Raw genomic sequence first — 19,392 nt, 5'->3', positions numbered from 1 at the left:
AATTTTAAGTTAGAAGAAAACCTGTTAGAGTCTGCAAAAGACTTGAGACTGGGGCGGAGGTTCACCTTCCAGCAGGACAACGACCCTAAACATACAGCCAGAGCTACAATGGAATGGTTTAGATCAAAACATATTCATGTGGTAGAATGGCCCAGTCAAAGTCCAGACCTAAATCCAATTGAGAATCTGTGGGAAGACTTGAAAATTGCTATTTACAGACGCTCTCCATCCAATCTGACAGAGCTTGAGCTATTTTGCAAAGAAGAATGTGCAAAAATGTCCCTCTCTAGATGTGCAAACCTAGTAGAGACATCCCCAAAAAGACTTGCAGCTGTAATTGCAGCGAAAGGCTGTGCTACAAAGTATTGACTCAGGGGGGCTGAATACAAATGCACACCACACTTTTCACATATTTATTTGTAAAAAATGTTGAAAACCATTTATCATTTTCCTTCCAATTCACAATTATGTGCAACTTTGTGTCGGTCTATCACATAAAATCCCAATAAAATACATTTACATTTTTGAATGTAATGTGACAAAATGTGGACAATTTCAAGGGGTGTTTCAAGGCACTGTAACTGTATAATTCTTGCTACTGCCATACCCTACCACCAAAGAACAACCCAAAATAAATTCTCCCGCTCCTGGCGATCGCAGCGATACCACATATATGTATGTTAGTGGCTGTTTATACCAGTAGTACAGCCCAGAATCATTAGTGCACATTTAGATTTTTTTTATCCTGCCTAAAACACACTGACACTGATACAAATTAAAAAAAAAAATCATGTCCAAAAAATACTGACCCTGGCCTTAACCTTTGACCTTGACTTTTGGCCCTGACCTTGACCCAAACACTATCCCCAGGGATGACCTAGATCAAAACCTTGATCTAGGTATTTTTATTTATTTATTTATTTATTTTTAATTATTTTTAATTATTATTGGTATTTATTTTATTTTTTTTCTACACACACTTTTTTTTTTTCTTCTATCTCTGCAAGGACAGAGAAAGATGCAATGTATCTCTCTTGTCCATTCACAGAGACAGAAAACACGGGGGGCGGGCTTCACAGTGACTGATGACTGTGATAGCCAATCAGAGGCTATCCCATCGATCAGGTTACCCGGAATCAGATGTTCCAGGCAGGGGCGTAACTACAGGGGTTGCAGGGGTTGCAATCACAACCGGGCCCCATGCTCAAGGGGGCCCATGTGGCTCCCCTGTACACCTGAATAGGAGGGGCGGCGGGGGCAGCATGTAGAGAAATCACTGTCCTCCTTTTTCCTTCTGTAGCTGCAGGAGGAAAATGGAGGAGATTAGTTCCTCTGTACGCTGCCCCAGCCACTCCTCCTATCCAGTATACTTGTGTTCTGCTGTCTCTGGGCCCCTGTGTGCTCCCCTGGTCCCCCCCTTCTGTGCTGCCCCCCCTTCAGAATTCTCCCTTCCCTCACCGTATAAAGGGCCCCACAACTAGAGTAAAGGGCCCCAGGGCGCCAGGGGTCCAGGGGGCCCTTCATGGTTTCTTGCACCGGGGCCCTGAAGTTTCTAGTTACGCCTCTGGTTCCAGGTCCTGATCATTAGAACCGGGCCCGAAATTAATATTCGCTAATGTCTTCCTGTTTCTCCTCACAGCCAATGAGGAAGCGGGTCCTGAATGCCGATTGGCCGGGAGTCCTAAGACCCGATTTGCCACGAGTCCTAATGCCTGATTGGGCGGGAGGAGACACAGGGGGAGAAGCTGCTACATGAATGGGGTAAGTGCAAGGGCTGGTGGGGGGCCTGATGGGCAGTTGATCAATCGAACGAGTGACGGGGGGGGGGGTGGCTTATTTGGTTTGCTGGCTGGGGGGGGGTTCACAGAACGCCCCCCCCCCCCCAAGAAAATTGAGCACCAGCCACCATTGCTGTAATGGGTGGGCCAACTCGATACTGAACCCTATAGACTAAGACTGGGATACCATTAAAGTTAATGTACGTGTAAAGGCAGGCGTCCCAATACTTTTGGTAATATAGTGTAGACGGTCTCATAAAAACATAGAAATATAGAAAGTGACGGCAGAAAAAGACAGAGTATTCCATTGAGTCTGCCCATTTTTTTTTTTTTTTGTGAACTTCATTGTCTGACTATAGATCTATGTTTGTCCCGAGCATGTATGAAGCCATTTACTGTTGAATGTCTCAATAAATGGCTTCAAACATGCTTGGGACAAACATAGATCCATATAGTCAGAAAATAAAGTTAAAACGGAGTTCCACCCAAAAGTGGAACTTCCGCTCATTTGCTTTCCCCCCCCCCCCCTCCGGTGCCACATTTGGCACCTTTCAGGGGGGAGGGGGGGAACGGGTACCTGTTTTTGACAGGTACCCTTCCCCACTTTTGGGAGACGGCACCGCGGCACCGTCCCTCTGAAGTTCGGCCCCCTCCTTCTTCCACCACCGCCGATCAAATCCAAATGTGCAGCGAGCTTCGCGCATGTGCAGTAGGGACCCGCCCGTGAAGTCGCAAGGCTTCACTGCTGGTTTCCGTACCGGCAAAGGCGCCGGTAGCACTCGACAGGCGATGGAAACATCGACTGCGGTGCCGACATCGCTGGACTCCAGGACAGGTAAGTGTCCTAATATTAAAAGTCAGCAGCTACAGTATGTGTACAGTGTGTGTAGCTGCTGGCTTTTAATTTTTGGAGGGGGAGGCTGGAAAACCGCATTGCTATTTTTTTTACAGAAGTTTTTTTGGGGCGTTTTACAGGCGTTTTTGCAGCGTGTTTGTGCAGGCATTTTAGATTGACAAGTGACCAATGAAAAAAAAAATAAAAACGCCTGTAATCTGCCAAAAAAAAAGCTCATGTACTTTTTTGAGCGACGGATGTTTTGCTTAAGGCGAAAGAACACTCAGATGTTAACAGGGGCCATTGAAATGAATGGGATTTTCCTTGTTGGGTGTTTTTAGGGCTGAGGCTTAGAGCAGAAAATCGCCCTAAAATCCCTAAAAAAAAAACAAAAAAAATGGGCAGACTCGATGGACTACTCTGTTTTTTTTCTTCCTTCACTTTTCTATGCTTCTATGAGACCATGTAGGAGTACAGTGCTGTATCAGGCCAGATACCCCGATGGGTCTCTATACCTCCCCACGTCTCATCTTGGTTGTAGCCCGAGCCACACACTGATAGGATTGTGATTCTTTCATTTTCTTGGTATGTTGCTTTATTTTTGTTTTTCATGGTCTGTCACATTTGCCCTTTTGCAAGGCAGTGAAGCCTCTATTTTTATACTTTACGGGTGTCCGCCCCTGCGAGGGTGCTGCACCATCTGTTGTTCTTTTTTTGGACCTTGGCTTAATTTTTCAGTAAAAAGGATAAAAAAAAAAAAAGGAGTCTCCTGAAGAAATAAAAAATCTCAGGTCTACCTGGCACAAAGTCCTTACATCTGGCTTCTGTAAATGCTAAGTTAAACTTTGCTGTAGGTGAATGAGCGGCCATAGAAATGTCAAATATTGCTGAGCCAGGAGCACAAAAAGTGAAGTGTCAGCTCTGCAGACCAAAAAGGAAATACACATATGGAGATATAAAAAGAAGGCCTGCTAGGACAATATGGGATAGGTGAGAGCCAACTAGACATGTGTGATTCGGTTTGTTCAGATTGGTTTTTGTACAAAAATTTCCTTTTAGGAGATTCGGATGTATCCGAAGTTCCAAACGGTCATAGAACCCAATGGCAATGATTAAGAAAAAAAAGTTATAATGAAAAATACCGAATTGATTTGTTCATTCATTTCCTTTGCATGACATCACGTTTTCGAATTCATTTTCTCTTACGTCCTCCGACAGTCGCCGCCTCTTCATATTCGTCACAATGGAGGGGTATTAGACTTTGCTCCGAAGGAGTAGCTAGGCAACAGAATATGTTAACATTAAAGCTTTTAACATATCCCACCCACAGGGGGTGGTCCCCTCAGTCAATACCCTCCTACTTCCTGCAACCATATCTCAGTTTCAATGTCTAGCTTGTCAGGAGTAGCTGGATCTCTCTATGCTGGGGCTTTTTGCCTCAGCCTTTCTCTTCTTTTTTGATTTTTTGTTTGAGTTTTTTCTCTCTCTTTACTTAGCTGTTCTTTTTGTCAGCGTTAGTTAGTTCTTCTGATGAAGAGGTTTCGTGCGGGCTGGGTCTCGGGCTGATCCCCCTGGTCGCAGGTCGTGGGTCAGTGGCTTCCCAGCCTGCCGTCGAGCGTTCAGCCAGGTAACGCTCCTGGCACAGTGAACGACCCATCCCTGTTCGGTGCAGGGATGATTGGTGAGGTGGCTACCTCACTGGACGCTGTGCGGTTTCTTAACCCCGATTTTGTGCGTCCTGGATGCGACTCTCCCTGCCTCATGTGCAGCGGCTTGTTCGCCTGTGCGGGTTCCCCACGCCATTATGAGGTAAGTGTGTCAAGTGGGGACCTGTCTGTCGGGGGGGTGTCAGTCTGGGACTGTGTAACCTGCCTCTGTTCACACTGTTTGTCTCCCTATCGCTCTGGCTGCATGCTGTGGGCTGCAGGGGGGGGGGGGGCTGTGTGGCACTGTCTGTGTCAGCCTGTGTACAGTGTGGAGGGCTGTGGGGCATGTTTTTGTCATGTTTGGGGCACGATACAGCGATCGCTGCGGCGATCCGCCATGTTTTTTACATGGGTGGTGTTATATGCATCACAGTAGTGGGGGAGCGGCGGTTTCGGCGCCAAACGGCGCCATTTTGCCTGCGCTTGCTCCAGCCGCATGTTTTCACTGCGGGCGGCCATTTTCTTGTAGCCTTCCATAGGCTTTAATAGAGCACCCTGATTGCATCACTTCCTCTTTCCTGGGTGCACCGATCGAGGCGGCAGCAGCAGCAGGGGTCTCCTCAGGTTTTATCCTTCTGTTCCTTCCTATATCCATTGCCTGTGTTCAGTTTTATCCCTGTGGGGGTCTCATTGTGCTTGTGTGTGTGTGCGGTGGGCTGCGCTCGCCGCGCTTGTTAAAGGGGCAGTTAACCCTTTATTCTCCGGCATATTTTTTTGGGGCAAATGGATTCTCAGGAGGACAAATTTCCTGCCACCTTGGTGGGAAGCCAGGGGACTGCTGTTTCCCCCCCAGGGGGGGATTTAGCCGAAGTGGTGGCTAACCTTGCTGCTCAGGTGCAGATGCTGGTGGCTGCTCAATCCACTAAAAGACCCAGAGTTTCTATTTCCTCTGATTCTGAGGGTGAAGGTGATGGGGCTGCTATGGCTGGGGTCTCCTTATCAGGGTCCCGTTCCTCCCTGGATCTCGTGGGGTCCGAGGTGGAGGCTGAAGTTGAAGGGGTTGATAATTCTCCCCCTGGCTCGCCTGAAGAGCTTGCAATCATGGATGAATTGGTTGCTTCTATAAAACAAACGCTGCGTTTGCAGGATGAACTGTGTGCTCCCGCTGCCTTGGCGGCTTATGGGACGCAGAAGAGACGCAAGACATCGCAGGTCTTTCCCTGCACTGATGATTTTCAGCGCGCTGTTAAGGAACAATGGCGCAATTTACGCAAACCTTTTGCTGTGCCAAGTAGGTTCAGGCTGCGTTATCCTTTCACGCCTGCCACTGATGAACGGTGGTGTGTGCCACCCCCGGTGGATCACGCCATTGCGGTTTTGAACAAATCCACTGCGATTCCTGCAGAGGATACCCCGGTGTTCCGAGATGCCACGGATAGGAGGATGGAGTCTCTTGCCCGTCATACTTATTCTGTTATGGGTTCGATGCTTAAAGCTCTGTTTGCCTCTCTTATGGCAGCCCAGGCTGTCGCAAGTTGGACGCAGGTGCTTAGGCGCGTCCTAGTGGCTGATTCGGCCTCGCCGGCGACATTGGATATGGTGGATCAAATCCGTCAGGGTGTCATGTACCTGTGTGATGCGGACTTGGACTTAGTGCCGTTGGCTGCACGTGTACAAAGCGTGGCGGTGTTGTCTCGCCGCCTGGTTTGGTTGAAGTGTTGGTCGGTGGACCAATCTTCGCGCAAGACCTTAGCCAATCTGCCTTATGATGGATCTCGCCTTTTTGGGGAGTCCTTGGATACGTTGATTAAGGGGATCACGGGCGGTAAGAGCACGCTCTTGCCCCACTTCCCCAAGGCTAAGGGGGCTCCTGGTAAGAAGCATACTAATTTTCGGCCTCCTCAGGGGTCCTTTCGTGCCTTTCGGTCGCACTACAAGGGAAAACCGTTCAAGGGTCAAGGCTCCCAAAAGAAGCCGTGGTCTGGTAAACAGAAGTCCGGTCAGTCCGGACCCTCTACCCATAACAGTGCGACCTGAAGGGGCGCCCTCACCCAGTTCTGGGGTGGGGGGGCGCTTGCTCTTTTTTCTTCAACCCTGGCTGGCCCGCGTGCGGGACCGGTGGGTTCAGGAAATCGTTCGATCTGGCTACAAGATCGAGTTTCTCTCTCGGCCGGAGAGCAGATTCTTTCCCTCAAATCTTCAGCTGTCTCCGGAGCGTTTGCGGGACCTGCACCTAGCGGTGCGGGACCTGAGGGCTCAGGGAGTGGTGGTTCCGGTGCCTCATCGGGACAGATTTTGGGGGTTTTATTCAAATCTGTTCACCGTGCCCAGGAAGGAGGGCAAGGTTCGTCCAATTCTGGACTTAAAGGCTTTGAACCGCTTTGTGCGGGTTCGCAAGTTCCGCATGGAATCCCTGCGGTCGGTGGTGGCTGCCCTGGTTCCGGGGGAATTCATGGCCTCCATCGATCTGAAGGATGCGTACCTTCACATCCCGATTTTCGAGGGTCACCAGAGGTTCCTTCGATTCGCCATTGCGGAGGATCATTACCAATTCGTGGCGTTGCCTTTTGGTCTCGCCTCGGCTCCTCGGGTTTTCACCAAGGTGCTTGCTCCCGTTCTGGCTTTGTTGAGAGCTCAGGGCATCTCTGTCCTGGGGTATCTGGACGACATTCTGGTTCGGTCTGCGTCCAGCCAGGGTCTGGAAAAGGACCTGTCCGTCACGATGCAAACTCTACAGGAGTTTGATTGGACGATAAATTTTCCAAAGTCGACGCTGAGGCCGTCGGTTCGTCTTCCCTACCTGGGAATGATCCTGGACTCGATCCAGGCGAAGGTCTTCCTGCCGGAAGACAAGCTCAGGACTCTTCAGGAGGAAGTCAGGTCCCTCAGGGACAGTCCGTGCTCGTCCCTCCGGACGTGCATGAGATGTCTGGGATTGATGGTCTCGGCTTTCGAGGCGATTCCCTTCGCCCAGTTTCACACGCGGGGTCTCCAGGCGGAGATCCTGTCCAAGTGGGACGGGCGACCGCAATCTCTGGATCTTCTAATTTCGTTGAGCTTTCGCACCAGAAGGGATCTTCTGTGGTGGCTCCAGTCCCCGATGATATCGGGGGGCAAGTCCTTTCGTCCTATCTCATGGACAGTGATCACCACGGATGCCAGCCTGTCGGGCTGGGGTGGTGTTCTGGGCGTTCTGTCCGCCCAGGGAACTTGGTCGGAGGGGGAGTCCTCCCTTCCGATCAACATTCTGGAATTGCGTGCGATAAATCTCTGCCTTCGTCGCTGGACGGACCGACTGCAGGGCTGTCCGGTTCGGGTGCAGACGGACAATGCCACGGTGGTGGCCTACATCAACCACCAAGGGGGCACCAGGAGTGCCCGAGCGGCTCGGGAAGTGGCCGACATTCTGTCTTGGGCCGAGACTCATGTCCCGGTGATAACGGCAGTTCACATTCCGGGGGTGGAAAACTGGCAGGCGGACTATCTGAGTCGCCAGACCCTGGATCAGGGGGAATGGTCTCTCCACCCGGCTGTCTTCCAGATGTTGTGCGCGAAGTGGGGTCTTCCAGATGTGGACCTGTTCGCGTCTCGTCTGAACAACAAGGTGAGAAGGTTCGTGGCAAGGACGCGCGACCCTTGGGCAGACGCATCAGACGCGTTGGTAGCCCCGTGGCATCAGTACAGACTGATGTATGCGTTTCCACCGATTCAATTGCTGTCCAGGTTCCTCCGCAGGTTGCACTCGGAACGCAGCACGGTAATTCTTGTGGCACCGGACTGGCCTCGCCGGTCCTGGTACGCAGACCTCGTGAATCTGGCGGTCGACGCCCCATGGCGTCTACCTCTTTGAGACGATCTCCTGTCTCAGGGCCCGATATTCCATCCTGCTTTACAGTCGCTGGCTTTGATGGCCTGGCTGTTGAGACCGAGGTCCTGAGGGATAGGGGTCTCTCCCTTGAGGTCATTCACACTTTGATCAACGCGAGGAAACCTTCCTCAGGGAAGGTCTATTACCGTACTTGGAAGGCCTATTTTGCCTGGTGTGAGTCCAGGGGGTTTTCACCTCGCACGTACTCGGTTTCTCGAGTGTTGTCCTTCCTTCAAACGGGTGTCGACCAGCGTTTGGCGCTGGCTACGGTCAAGGGTCAGGTGTCTGCGCTGGCCGTTCTTTTTCAACGTCCTGTGGCTTCTAACTCCTTGGTTGCCACTTTTGTTCAAGGAGTGCGGCATCTGGTCCCTCCTAGGAGGGAACCTCTGCCTCCTTGGGACTTGAATCTCGTTCTATCTGTGTTACAACGTGCTCCCTTTGAACAGATCAGGGAGATCTCGTTGTCCATGTTGTCCAAGAAGGTCGCCTTTTTGGTGGCGATCACTTCGGCTCGCAGAGTGTCGGAGCTGGCGGCTTTCTCCTGCAAGTCTCCGTATCTGGTCATTCACTTGGATAAGGTGGTCTTGCGACCTAATCCTTCTTTTCTTCCGAAGCGAGTTTCGGCATTCCATCTCAATGAGGATATTGTCTTGCCTTCGCTGTGCGCGAAGCCTAAACATCCGAAGGAGGTGAGGTTGCACTCTTTGGATGTTGTTCGGGCGATAAGGGTTTACCTTAAATCGACTGAGTCTTTTCGCAAGACGGATTCTTTGTTTGTCCTTCCGGAGGGTCCTCGGAAGGGTATGGCGGCGTCGGCTTCTACCATTGCCAAATGGATCAGACAGACCATTGAACAGGCATATGCTTTGCAGGGGAAAGTTCCTCCTGTGCCTGTGAAGGCGCACTCTACTAGATGTCTGAGTACGTCTTGGGCCTGTCGTCATGGGGCTTCTGTGGCCCAGGTGTGTAAGGCGGCGACCTGGTCGACCGTACACACTTTCACAAAATTCTACAGAGTAGATGTTCAGGCATCGGCAGATGCTTCCTTTGGCCGCAAGGTTCTTAGTGCGGCAGTTCCTTAGGGTCCTTTTGTTTTGGACCCCTGGCTGTTGGGATACGTTTTTATCCCTGGGTTATTTGTTTTTTCCTGGGTTGTTGCTCCTGTTGAGCAAGTTTTTTTCCTGTTGCCAGCTGGTGTCCTTCCTTTGGTAAGGTTCCTTTCTTTGATGTGGAGACTGCGTTGCCTTACGGCGCGGCTGCGTTTCCCACCCCTCATGTTTGCACTGCTTTGGGACGTCCCCATTGTGACGAATATGAAGAGGCGGCGACTGTCGGAGGACGTAAGAGAAAACGGAATTTTTGTAAAATCTTACCTGTAAAATTCCTTTCTCTGAGTCCTCCGACAGTCGCCGCCCCCGCCCCTCTTTTGGGGTTTGGTTGTATACTCTACTGCTATTCCACTGAAACTGAGATATGGTTGCAGGAAGTAGGAGGGTATTGACTGAGGGGACCACCCCCTGTGGGTGGGATATGTTAAAAGCTTTAATGTTAACATATTCTGTTGCCTAGCTACTCCTTCGGAGCAAAGTCTAATACCCCATTGTGACGAATATGAAGAGGCGGCGACTGTCGGAGGACTCCGTTTTACAATGATCCAAATTCATTGTGAATAGCTGGTTGTTAAGGAGTGGGCAGCCGCCGTGTCCTTAACAACAATGACTCATCTGCTGTCAGCGGGATTCCCCCACTGACAGCAGAATCTAAGCAAAAGAAATTGCCGGTTAAAATAAAATTGTAAAAAAAAACAGTTTGGGGGGTTTCCCCCTCAATCTATACCAATTTATATCAGTTTGTAAAAAGGAAAATTTTCACCAAATGTCCCATAGGAATAGTGCCCCATCATTGGTATTAGTGGGAGGAATAGTGCCCCATCATTGTTATTAGTGGGAGGAATAGTGCCCCATCATTGTTATTATTGGGAGGAATGGTGCCCCATCATTGGTATTAGTGGGAGGAATAGTGCCCCATTATTGGTATTAGTGGGAGGAATAGTGCCCCATTGTTGGTATTAGTGGGAGGAATAGTGCCCCATTGTTGGTATTAGTGGGAGAAATAGTGCCCCATCATTGGTATTAGTGGGAGGAATAGTGCCCCATTGTTGGTATTAGTGGGAGAAATAGTGCCCCGCCCCCATTATTGGTATCAGTGGGAGGAATAGTGCCCCATTGTTGGTATTAGTGGGAGGAATAGTGCCCTATCATTGGTATTAGTGGGAGGAATAGTGTTCCATCTTTGGTATTAGTGGGAGGAATGGTACCCCATCATTGGTATTAGTGGGAGGAATAGTGCCCCATCATTGGTATCAGTGGGAGGAATAGTGTCCCATCATTGTTATCAGTGAGAGGAACAGTGCCCCATCATTAGTGTCAGTGGGATGAATAGTGTCCCATCATTAGTGTCAGTGGAAAGAATAGTGCCTCATCCTTGGTGTCAGTAGAAGGAATAGTGCTCTATCCTTGGTGTCAGTGGGAAGAATAGTGAACCATTGTTGGTGTCAGTGGACTGAACAGTGCTCCATTGTTGGTGTTAGTGGGAGAAATTGTGCCCCGTCCTTGGTGTCAGGGGAAGAAACAGTGCCCCATTATTGGTGTTAGTAAGATAAAAAGTGCCTCATCATTGATATTAGTGGGAGGAATCCTGCCCCATCCTTAGTGTCAGTGGACGGAATAGTGCTTTATCCTTGGTGTCAGTAGAAGGAATAGTGCTCTATCCTTGGTATCAGTGGGAGGAAAAGTGCCCCATCCTTGGTGTCAATAGAAGGAACAGCGCTCTTTCATTGGTGTCAGTGGGAGGAATAGTGTCTTAACCTTGGTGTCAGAAAAAGGAATATTGCTCCATCATTGGTGTCACTGGCAGAGATAGTACCCAATTATTGGTGTCAGTGAAAGGAATATTGCCCCATTGTTGGTGTCAATAGAATGAATAGTGCTCCATCGTTAGTGTCAGTGGGAAGAATAGTGCCCTATCAGTGGAATAGTGCCCCATTGTTGGTGTCAGAAGGAACAAAGGACTGCACCACAACGTACCGCACATAGACCAGTTTCATTACCATGCATTGTGGCCACATACAGTGGGGTGTAGAACAGAATCACCCCTCTTTAAAATAATCACATCTTGTTCCTTTGCAACCTGAAATGAAGACAGACTCAATTTTTTTTTGGCCAGCTGTATTTACCCAGTGCAACTTTAAACATGGAATAAAAAAAAAAATAAAAAAATAAAAACCAGAATAATTAGAGCCTTTAGTCTGTTGGAAGATGTCTCTACCAGCTTTGCACATCTAGACTTTGCAATATTTGCCCACTCTTCTTTGCAGAACTTCAGTTAAATTTGATGATGGCCATTTGTGGACTGCAGTCTTCAAATCATCCTACAAATTTTCAATGGGGTTTAAGTCTGGGCTCTGACTAGGCCATGCAAGGACCTTCACCTCTTTCTCCTCCAACCACTGTGTGATCCGTTTTGCTGTGTGCTTTGGGTCATTGTCATGTTGGAAGGTAAACCTTCTTCCTATTGACAACTTTCTGGCAGAGGGAAGCAGATTTTCTTCGAGAATTTGATGGTAATTTTTCCCATCCATTTTTCCTTCTATCCTGACAAGTGCTCAGTCCATGCTGCCGAGAAACACCCCCATAACTGGATATTACCACCTCTAGGCTTTACTGTAGGAATGGTGTTATTTGGATGGTGAGCTGTGTTGGATTTCCACCACACATATTGTTCGTGTGGTGAGGCCAAATAATTCAATATTAGTGTCATCTGACCATAATGCCTTTTCCCATGTGGTCTCAGAATCTTCAAGGTGCGTTTTGCAAAGCTGTATGACTGCATGTGGCCTTTCCTGAGGAGTGTGTTTTTTCTTGCAACCCTCCCATACAAGCCACATTGTGTAGATTTTGTGACATTGTGGTCACATGCACACAATGACCACTCTTTGTCATACATTCAGTTGCTGTAGGCCTTTTGGTAGTTTCTCTAACCAGTTTCTTTCTGGCTCTTTTATCCAGTTTGAAGCAATGTCCTGATCCAGGGAGGGCGTGTGTTGTACCAAATACCTTCCACTTCCACCCAAACTGGGAAGGTCCGATTATTTTCTCCCCCCCCCCCCCCTCCGCTGCCACATTTGGCATCTTTCGCAGGGGGTGGGTATCTGTTTTTAACAGATACCCATCCCAACTTCCAGGGGACCTTTCTGCGCAGAGGTCCCCTGGAAGTTTGGCCCCCCTCCTCCTTCCCCTGCTACCGGGCAATTCACAGAGTGCAGCACACTTCGTGCATGTCCAGTAGGGAGTCAGCTGTGAAGCCAGAAGGCTTCACTGTTGGTTTCCCTTACAATGAATGGCAGCAGAGGGCCGATTGAAAAATTGGCAGGATCCCCAGACAGGTAAGTGTCCTAATATTAAAAGTCACCAGCTACAGGATTTGCAGCTGGTTACTTTTAATTTTTGGTGGGAGGGCTGGGGCTCCTCTTTGATAATATACTTCAATGTGCTTCTAGGCATTAATAAAGCCTTTGACATTTTTTGGTATCTATCTCCTGACTTGTGCTGGTCCACAACTTTATCCCGGAGATCCCGGTGACAATGCCTTGCCACCCATAGTTGATAGCTTGCTTCAGTTGCACTACCAGGGACTGGAAAGCTCCAGCAGGGGCGGCCCGTCCATTGAGGGCGCAAGGGCGCCCCTATCCATGCGTCCGGCCCCCTAATCTACATGCAGGGCGCCGGACGCATGGTTTCCAATAGGGAATTTTTTTTTTTGAAACACATGATTAGAGTCAGAGGCTCTAATAGGCTTCAGAAAGGGGTGGGCTTCGGGCACAGAGCACTGCGCCCCAAGCCCACCCAGTTGTGTGACAATAGCGAATGAATATTCACTTTTGTCACACTGACTCTGCTCCCAGCCAATCAGGAAGAGGGTTGTGAGACCCCCTTTCCTGATTAGCAGAAAAGAGAAGCGATTTTACTGGCCAGTGGCCAGGAAGAGGCAGAAGACACACGGCGGCTGGAGGAGGACAGCGGCTCAGCCATCCAGCACTCCCTGGCTCCCAACAGGAGGAAGGAGGTGAGGAGGTAAGGAGGCAGAGAAGGGGGGGGGGGAGGAGGAATGTGTCGCCCGACTGACTGACCCGACCGACTGACCGGGGGGGGGGGGGATGCACATTGGTTTGCCCCCTTCCCCCAGAATTACTAAGCACCACTTGCCACTGCGCTCAATGAAAGCTGTTTTCATGCAGAGCTAATCAAAATGACCACATCTGATCACAGTTGAAAGTCACGTGGCTTTGTGTGCCCTTGGGAAGGTGATTAGCTACACCTGATTGAGTTTACTAGTCATTTTTAGGAGGGGGGTGATCCTTTTTCCAACTCAGTGATTCTGTTTTTTTTATTTATTTATTTTTTCTGACATGTTGGTGCTATATCTTTTACTTTGATGTTATAAGCTGCACTGGGTATATACAGCTGGATAAAACAAAAATGGTGTCTGTCTGCATTTCAGGCGGCAGGGGGGGTGATTCTTTTCTATACCCCACTGTATATTACTGTACGCGTTGCCACAACACTCAAGTGCGATTGGGCTCAGAGATAACTACAGAAAAAAAAATTGTCCCTATTGGAAATCCCCTCAATTTCCGTTCCAGTGACAGCTGGAAGATGGTGGATGTTTTAGGAGACAAGTTACTACATGACAACGAGAAGGAGAGGGGACATGTAGTTTGATGTTTTACAGTCCTCAAATAAAAGCCTCTGCTGGAAAACCTGAGCACAGCTTATTAGAGGAAAAAAAAAAAAATCAAGACGGTCTCACAGCAGATAATGAGGATATTGTTTGCAGGCGAAAAAGGGAACAGATTGGAAAACCAGGAAAAGGACAAAAATAAGTACAGTGTACATATGTCACATGGCACATTCCTAACACATACACTCAGAGGAACTGCCATAGATTTTGCTGAATCTGCAGAGAAGCCTTCAAAGTCAATGTCAACCCAATTACTAAAATCCCATAGAAGCTTTACCATAATAATGTCATTCCCAAAAGTCATTTCCATTCTATTTAGCCACTTGCTGGCCAGCCACCATAGTTATACTGCAGCAAGTTACGGGAAACTTCATACCTGTACGTAGTTTCGTGTAGCAGTTAGCGGGGGCGTGCACGCGCATGCGCCGGTTGGCAAGAGGGTGGGCCAATCAGCGGGTCCGGTGGTGGTGATGTCCACTGGGCACCCACAATCGCTCTCCGTGGAGACAGAACGGTGGTCTGCCGAAGTAAACACGACAGACTGTTCTGTCAGTAATAAACACAGGGATCCTGTGTCCCTCCTATTTAGGAACACAGGTCTCTGTGTTCATCCAGTAAGTAAATCCCCCCCCACAGTTAGAAAGCACCCCCTAGGGACACGCTTAACCCTTTGATAACCCATGGAGCTAACCCCTTCCTTGCCAGTGTCATTAGTACAGTAACAGTGTATAGTTTTAGCACTGATTACTGTAGTCATGTCACTGGTCCCCTAAAAGGGTCAAAAGGGCCAGTTAGGGGTCCGATCTGTCCGCAGCAATGTCGCAGTCCCACTAAAAATCACTGATCAACGCCATTACTAATAAAAAATAAATAAAAATGACATAAATCTTTCCCCTAGTTTGTAGACGCGATAACTTTTGCGTAAACCAATTATTGATCGACCGATATGGTTTTTTTACCGCCAAAACCGATATTTTGGTCATCGGATATCAGTATCAGCTGATATTGGGCGATATTTTTGGACATTAAAATAAAATGTGGTGGAGGGATCTGGGGGTCTAAAGACCCCAAACCCCTCCTCTGCACTTGAAAGCATTCAAAACGCCAAGTTAGGCTGTTTTGAATGCTGTCATTTTTTTTAATTCGGCACCGCCAGTACCTGGAAGTGATGTCATGACATCACTTCCGGGTACTTGGCAGCGCCAAATTCAAAGAAATGGAGTCCCGGTCAGACGGCAGCGGTGCAGATGGAGACCCGGTCAGGCGGCAGTGCAGATGGAGACCCGGTCAGGCGGCGGCGGTGTAGGTAGGATGCACGGTCTTCCGATGGGACAGGAGACCCGGACGAGCCACGGAAAGCGGCGGGAGGGGCGAGACGTCCCCTCCTGCTACTTGGAATGACAGCCGAGCGGCTTCTCAGCCGCAGCGGTTGTCATTACAAGACAGCCGACCGTTGGCTATGGACGCCGGTACCGGGATGATGCCTCTAAGCTGCAGGCATCACTCCGGTACAAGCACTTTCCCGAAATATAGGCAATATCGGTAAATCAAATGGCCGATTCCGATATATTGGGCAAAGTGCATATCGCCCCCTGATATATCAGCTTTGCCGATAATCGGTCGATCACTAAAACCAATCAATATACGCTTATTGGGATTTTTTATTTTTTTTTATCAAATATATGTAGCAGAATATTATACAAATTGGCCTAAAATGATGGAAAAAATTTGATTTTTTTTAAAATAAAAATAAAAAATAAAAATCGCAGAGGTGATCAAATACCATCAAAAGAAAGTTCAATTTTTGGGAAAAAAGGACATCAATTTTATTTAGGTACAGCGTCACACAACCGCGCAAATGTCAGTTAAAGTAACGCAGTGCCGTATCGCAAAAAAATGCCTGGTCATGAAGGGGGTAAAACCTTCTGGTCCAGAAGTGGTTAAATCAATGCACTGTCCCTGACTCCCGATTGTGCTCCTGAGTTCCCATCCTATCACACAGGTTTTCAGTTACAGCACACATTGAGAATGGTCCTGTCTTGTCACCATCAGGAAACCTGCCCTACGCCATGCAATTCTCAGCCATGGCTGGAATGCATCTAGATAGGAAGTGACTGGAAAGAGGCTGCAGGAAATCAGCAGCATTGGGATGCAACAAAATATGAAACATGGTGAAAACTGTTTTTTTATTTATTAAAAAAAACAAAACAAAAAAACAGTAATTGATTAGAAAATACAATGCATCACATCTATTCACATCTATTTTGTTAAGCCTAGCTCCAGCCAAAACATTTTTTTTTTTGTTTTTTTGTAGACTGCTCTACCCCATTGCATCAGTTATTTTTGTTTTGTAGTATGCTGACATGTATTGGCAGTTTTGGACCACTACAATTTATTTTCTATATAGTCTGTCCTCCACTCTTGTTTAGTGCTAGTTAGTTCAGTCCTAGCTAGTCCAGTTTCTGCAGAGACAGGGCTTAGGAAAGTCATTGTCTTCACACACTTTAAAAGTTCTGTGTCTCATTGAAGAGTTAAGCTGCCTGTGGATGGTCACAAATCAGCAAGTGACCAAACTGTCCAGACTGACTAGGTATGTCAATGCATAAAGCTGCATTTAATAACAGAACATAGACTGCGATACTCAAAGAGGAACTTCACTGTTGTTTGGCATTAGAAAACAAATGTAGCCATCCCATCTAAAAATTGGTAAACTACAATATAATAAATGTTTGCTTTTGGATTGAATTCCTCTTGAACCATTTTAATACTATGTCATAGCCGAAGTATCTATGGACATCCTTCCAGAACACATCTCCAGCACTCCCCCTGGGGCGCACAACGGATGAACTTTGTGACTGCTATGTCCTTTGCTCACAGCTGATCACAGATTGAGGTAAAGGCCCTTTACCATGTGATCAGCTGTGTCCAATCACAGTTGATCACATGTAAACAAACTTGCCGGTTATCAGCATTCCATTCCTGACCAGCCGTCACAGTGTGAGGAGAGGAGAGCCAGTAACCGGCAAGGCTGACAAGGCACATATACACTGATAATCAAGGCACTGATCATCAGAGCCTTGATGATCAGCGCAGCCCCATCAGTGCAGCTTATTAGAGCCCGTCAATGCAGCCTATCAGGTCCCATCTGTGCTACCTATCAGTGCCCTTCTGTGCCGCTTATGAGTGCCCATTTGTGCAGCTTATCAGTACCCTTCTGTGCTGCCTATCAGTGCCCTTCTGTGCAGCTTATCATTGCCCATCAATGCAGCTTATCAGTGCCCATCTGTGCTGCCTATCAATGCCCTTCTGTGCCGCCTATCAGTGCCCTTCTGTGCAGCTTATTAGTGTCCATCAGTGCAGCTTATCTGTGCCGCCTATCAATGCCCATTTGTGCTGCCTATCAGTGGCCTTCTATGCCACCTATTAGTGCCCTTCTGTGCAGCTTATTAGTGCCTATCAGTCCAGCTTATCAGTGCCACCTATCAGTGCCCATTAATGCAGCTTATCAGTGCCCATCTCTGCTGCCTATCAGTGCCCTTCTGTGCAGCCTATTAGTGTCCATCAGTGCAGCTTATCTGTGCTGCCAATCAGTGCCTATCTGTGCTGCCGAGCAATGCCCTTCTGTGCCACCTATGAGTGCCCATCTGTACTGCCTATCAGTGCCCTTGGGTGCCGCCTATCACTGCCCTTCTGTGCAGCCTATTAGTGCCCATAAGTGCAGCTTATCAGTGCTGCCTATCAGTGCCCATAAATGCAGCTTATCAGTGCCCATCTGTGCCCCCTATCAGTGTGCATCTGTGTTGCCTATCAGTGGCCTTCTGTTCCACCTATCAGTGCCCTTCTGTGCAACTTATTAGTGTCTATCAGTGCAGTTAATCAGTGCTGCCAATCAGTGCCCATCAATGTAGCATATCAGTGCCCATCAATGCAGCTTATCAGTGCCCATCTGTGCTGCCTATCAGTGCCCATCTGTGCTGCCTATCAGTGGCCTTCTGTGCCACCTATCAGTGGCCTTCTGTGCAGCTTATTAGTGCCTATCAGTGCAGCTTATCAGTGTCGCCTATCAGTGCCCATCAATGCAGCATATCAGTGCCCATCTGTGCTGCCTATCAGTGCCCATCTGTGCTGCCTATCAGTGGCCTTCTGTGCCACCTATCAGTGCCCTTATGTGCAGATTTTTTAGTGCCTATCAGTGCAGCTTATCAGTGTCGCCGATCAGTGCCCATCAATGCAGCTTATCAGTGCCCATCTGTGCTGCCTATCAGTGCCCTTGTGTTCTACCTATCAGTGCCCTTCTGTGCAGCTTAATAGTGTCCATCAGTGCAGCTTATCTGTGCTGCAGATCAGTGCCCTTCTGTGCTTCCTGTCAGTGCCCTTGGGTGCTGCCTATAAGTCCCCTTCTGTGCAGCTTATTAGTGCCCATCAGTGCAGCTTATCTGTGCTGCCTATCAGTACCCATCTGTGCTGCCTATCAGTGCCCTTCTGTGCTCGTCAGTGCCCATTGTTGTAATGCTCATGCATACTGGCCTAACGCATAGCTGTGTGCTTAGCAGCCATTTTGTTCAGGCCACAAGTTTTCCATTCCATCTTCTCCTTCAGCTTATACAATCCACAACCTCTTCATACTAGACACCTCTTATCAATATCCCAACACCCCTCCAGGGCCCATAAAAGTGTCTGACTCAGTGCTTCAGTGACTAGAAAAGTTAACAGACTTGGGTCGTAAATACCAATACCGTAGCTGGAATCTGTACAATACACATTCTGTCTCTCAGTAGAATCCATCATTCCAGTAAATTCCCTAACTCCTGGAAATAATAATAGCACAGCCATATTATGGACATATTTACTTTCCTCAGATAATTTGTAATGTTTCAAGTCCAGACACCTCTATGTCAGACCATATGTGGAACCACTGGCACCCCTAATTCTTCCTAGGTAAAATAGACCTCGGAAACCTGCCAAATTTATATTTGTTTTGAAGCGAATTTAATGCCGGACCATAATATGGATGTTAGATATGAGTACTTATCACAAACTGTACCTGGGATATAAACTTGGTGACCTCCCAGTGACCAACCCTCAGACGCTTAATTGGTCAGATGGTCTCTGTCAACACTCCTTTGATCCCAAATAAAAATGGAATCCCAAGACAGTTTGACAGTTCTCCTGTACCATCAAATCAGGAACATCTGCCAAGTTTGAGAACCGATAATACCTGGCTCATCAACTAAACTCCGATAACACCCAGGACACTGCAAGTATACTTACTTCTCAACTCTGTTTTATTCTCTGTTGCTGTGTTATGTCTTTATTTCTTTGAAATACCTTTTTTTTTTTCTGTAAATATTTTATTTGCACCAATTTCGCTTTTTCATTAATAAAACCTAATTTTAAACATTGTTAACCTTATTCCTAAGCTTTTAATGGAAGCGAAAAAACGAATCTGTCTCTTAAAGAGTGCTG

The sequence above is a fragment of the Pelophylax lessonae genome, assembly GCF_965119305.1.
Source record: "Pelophylax lessonae genome assembly, chromosome: 2".
In the NCBI taxonomy this organism is placed as follows: Eukaryota; Metazoa; Chordata; class Amphibia; order Anura; family Ranidae; genus Pelophylax; species Pelophylax lessonae.
Note: the sequence above shows the minus strand (reverse complement) of the source record.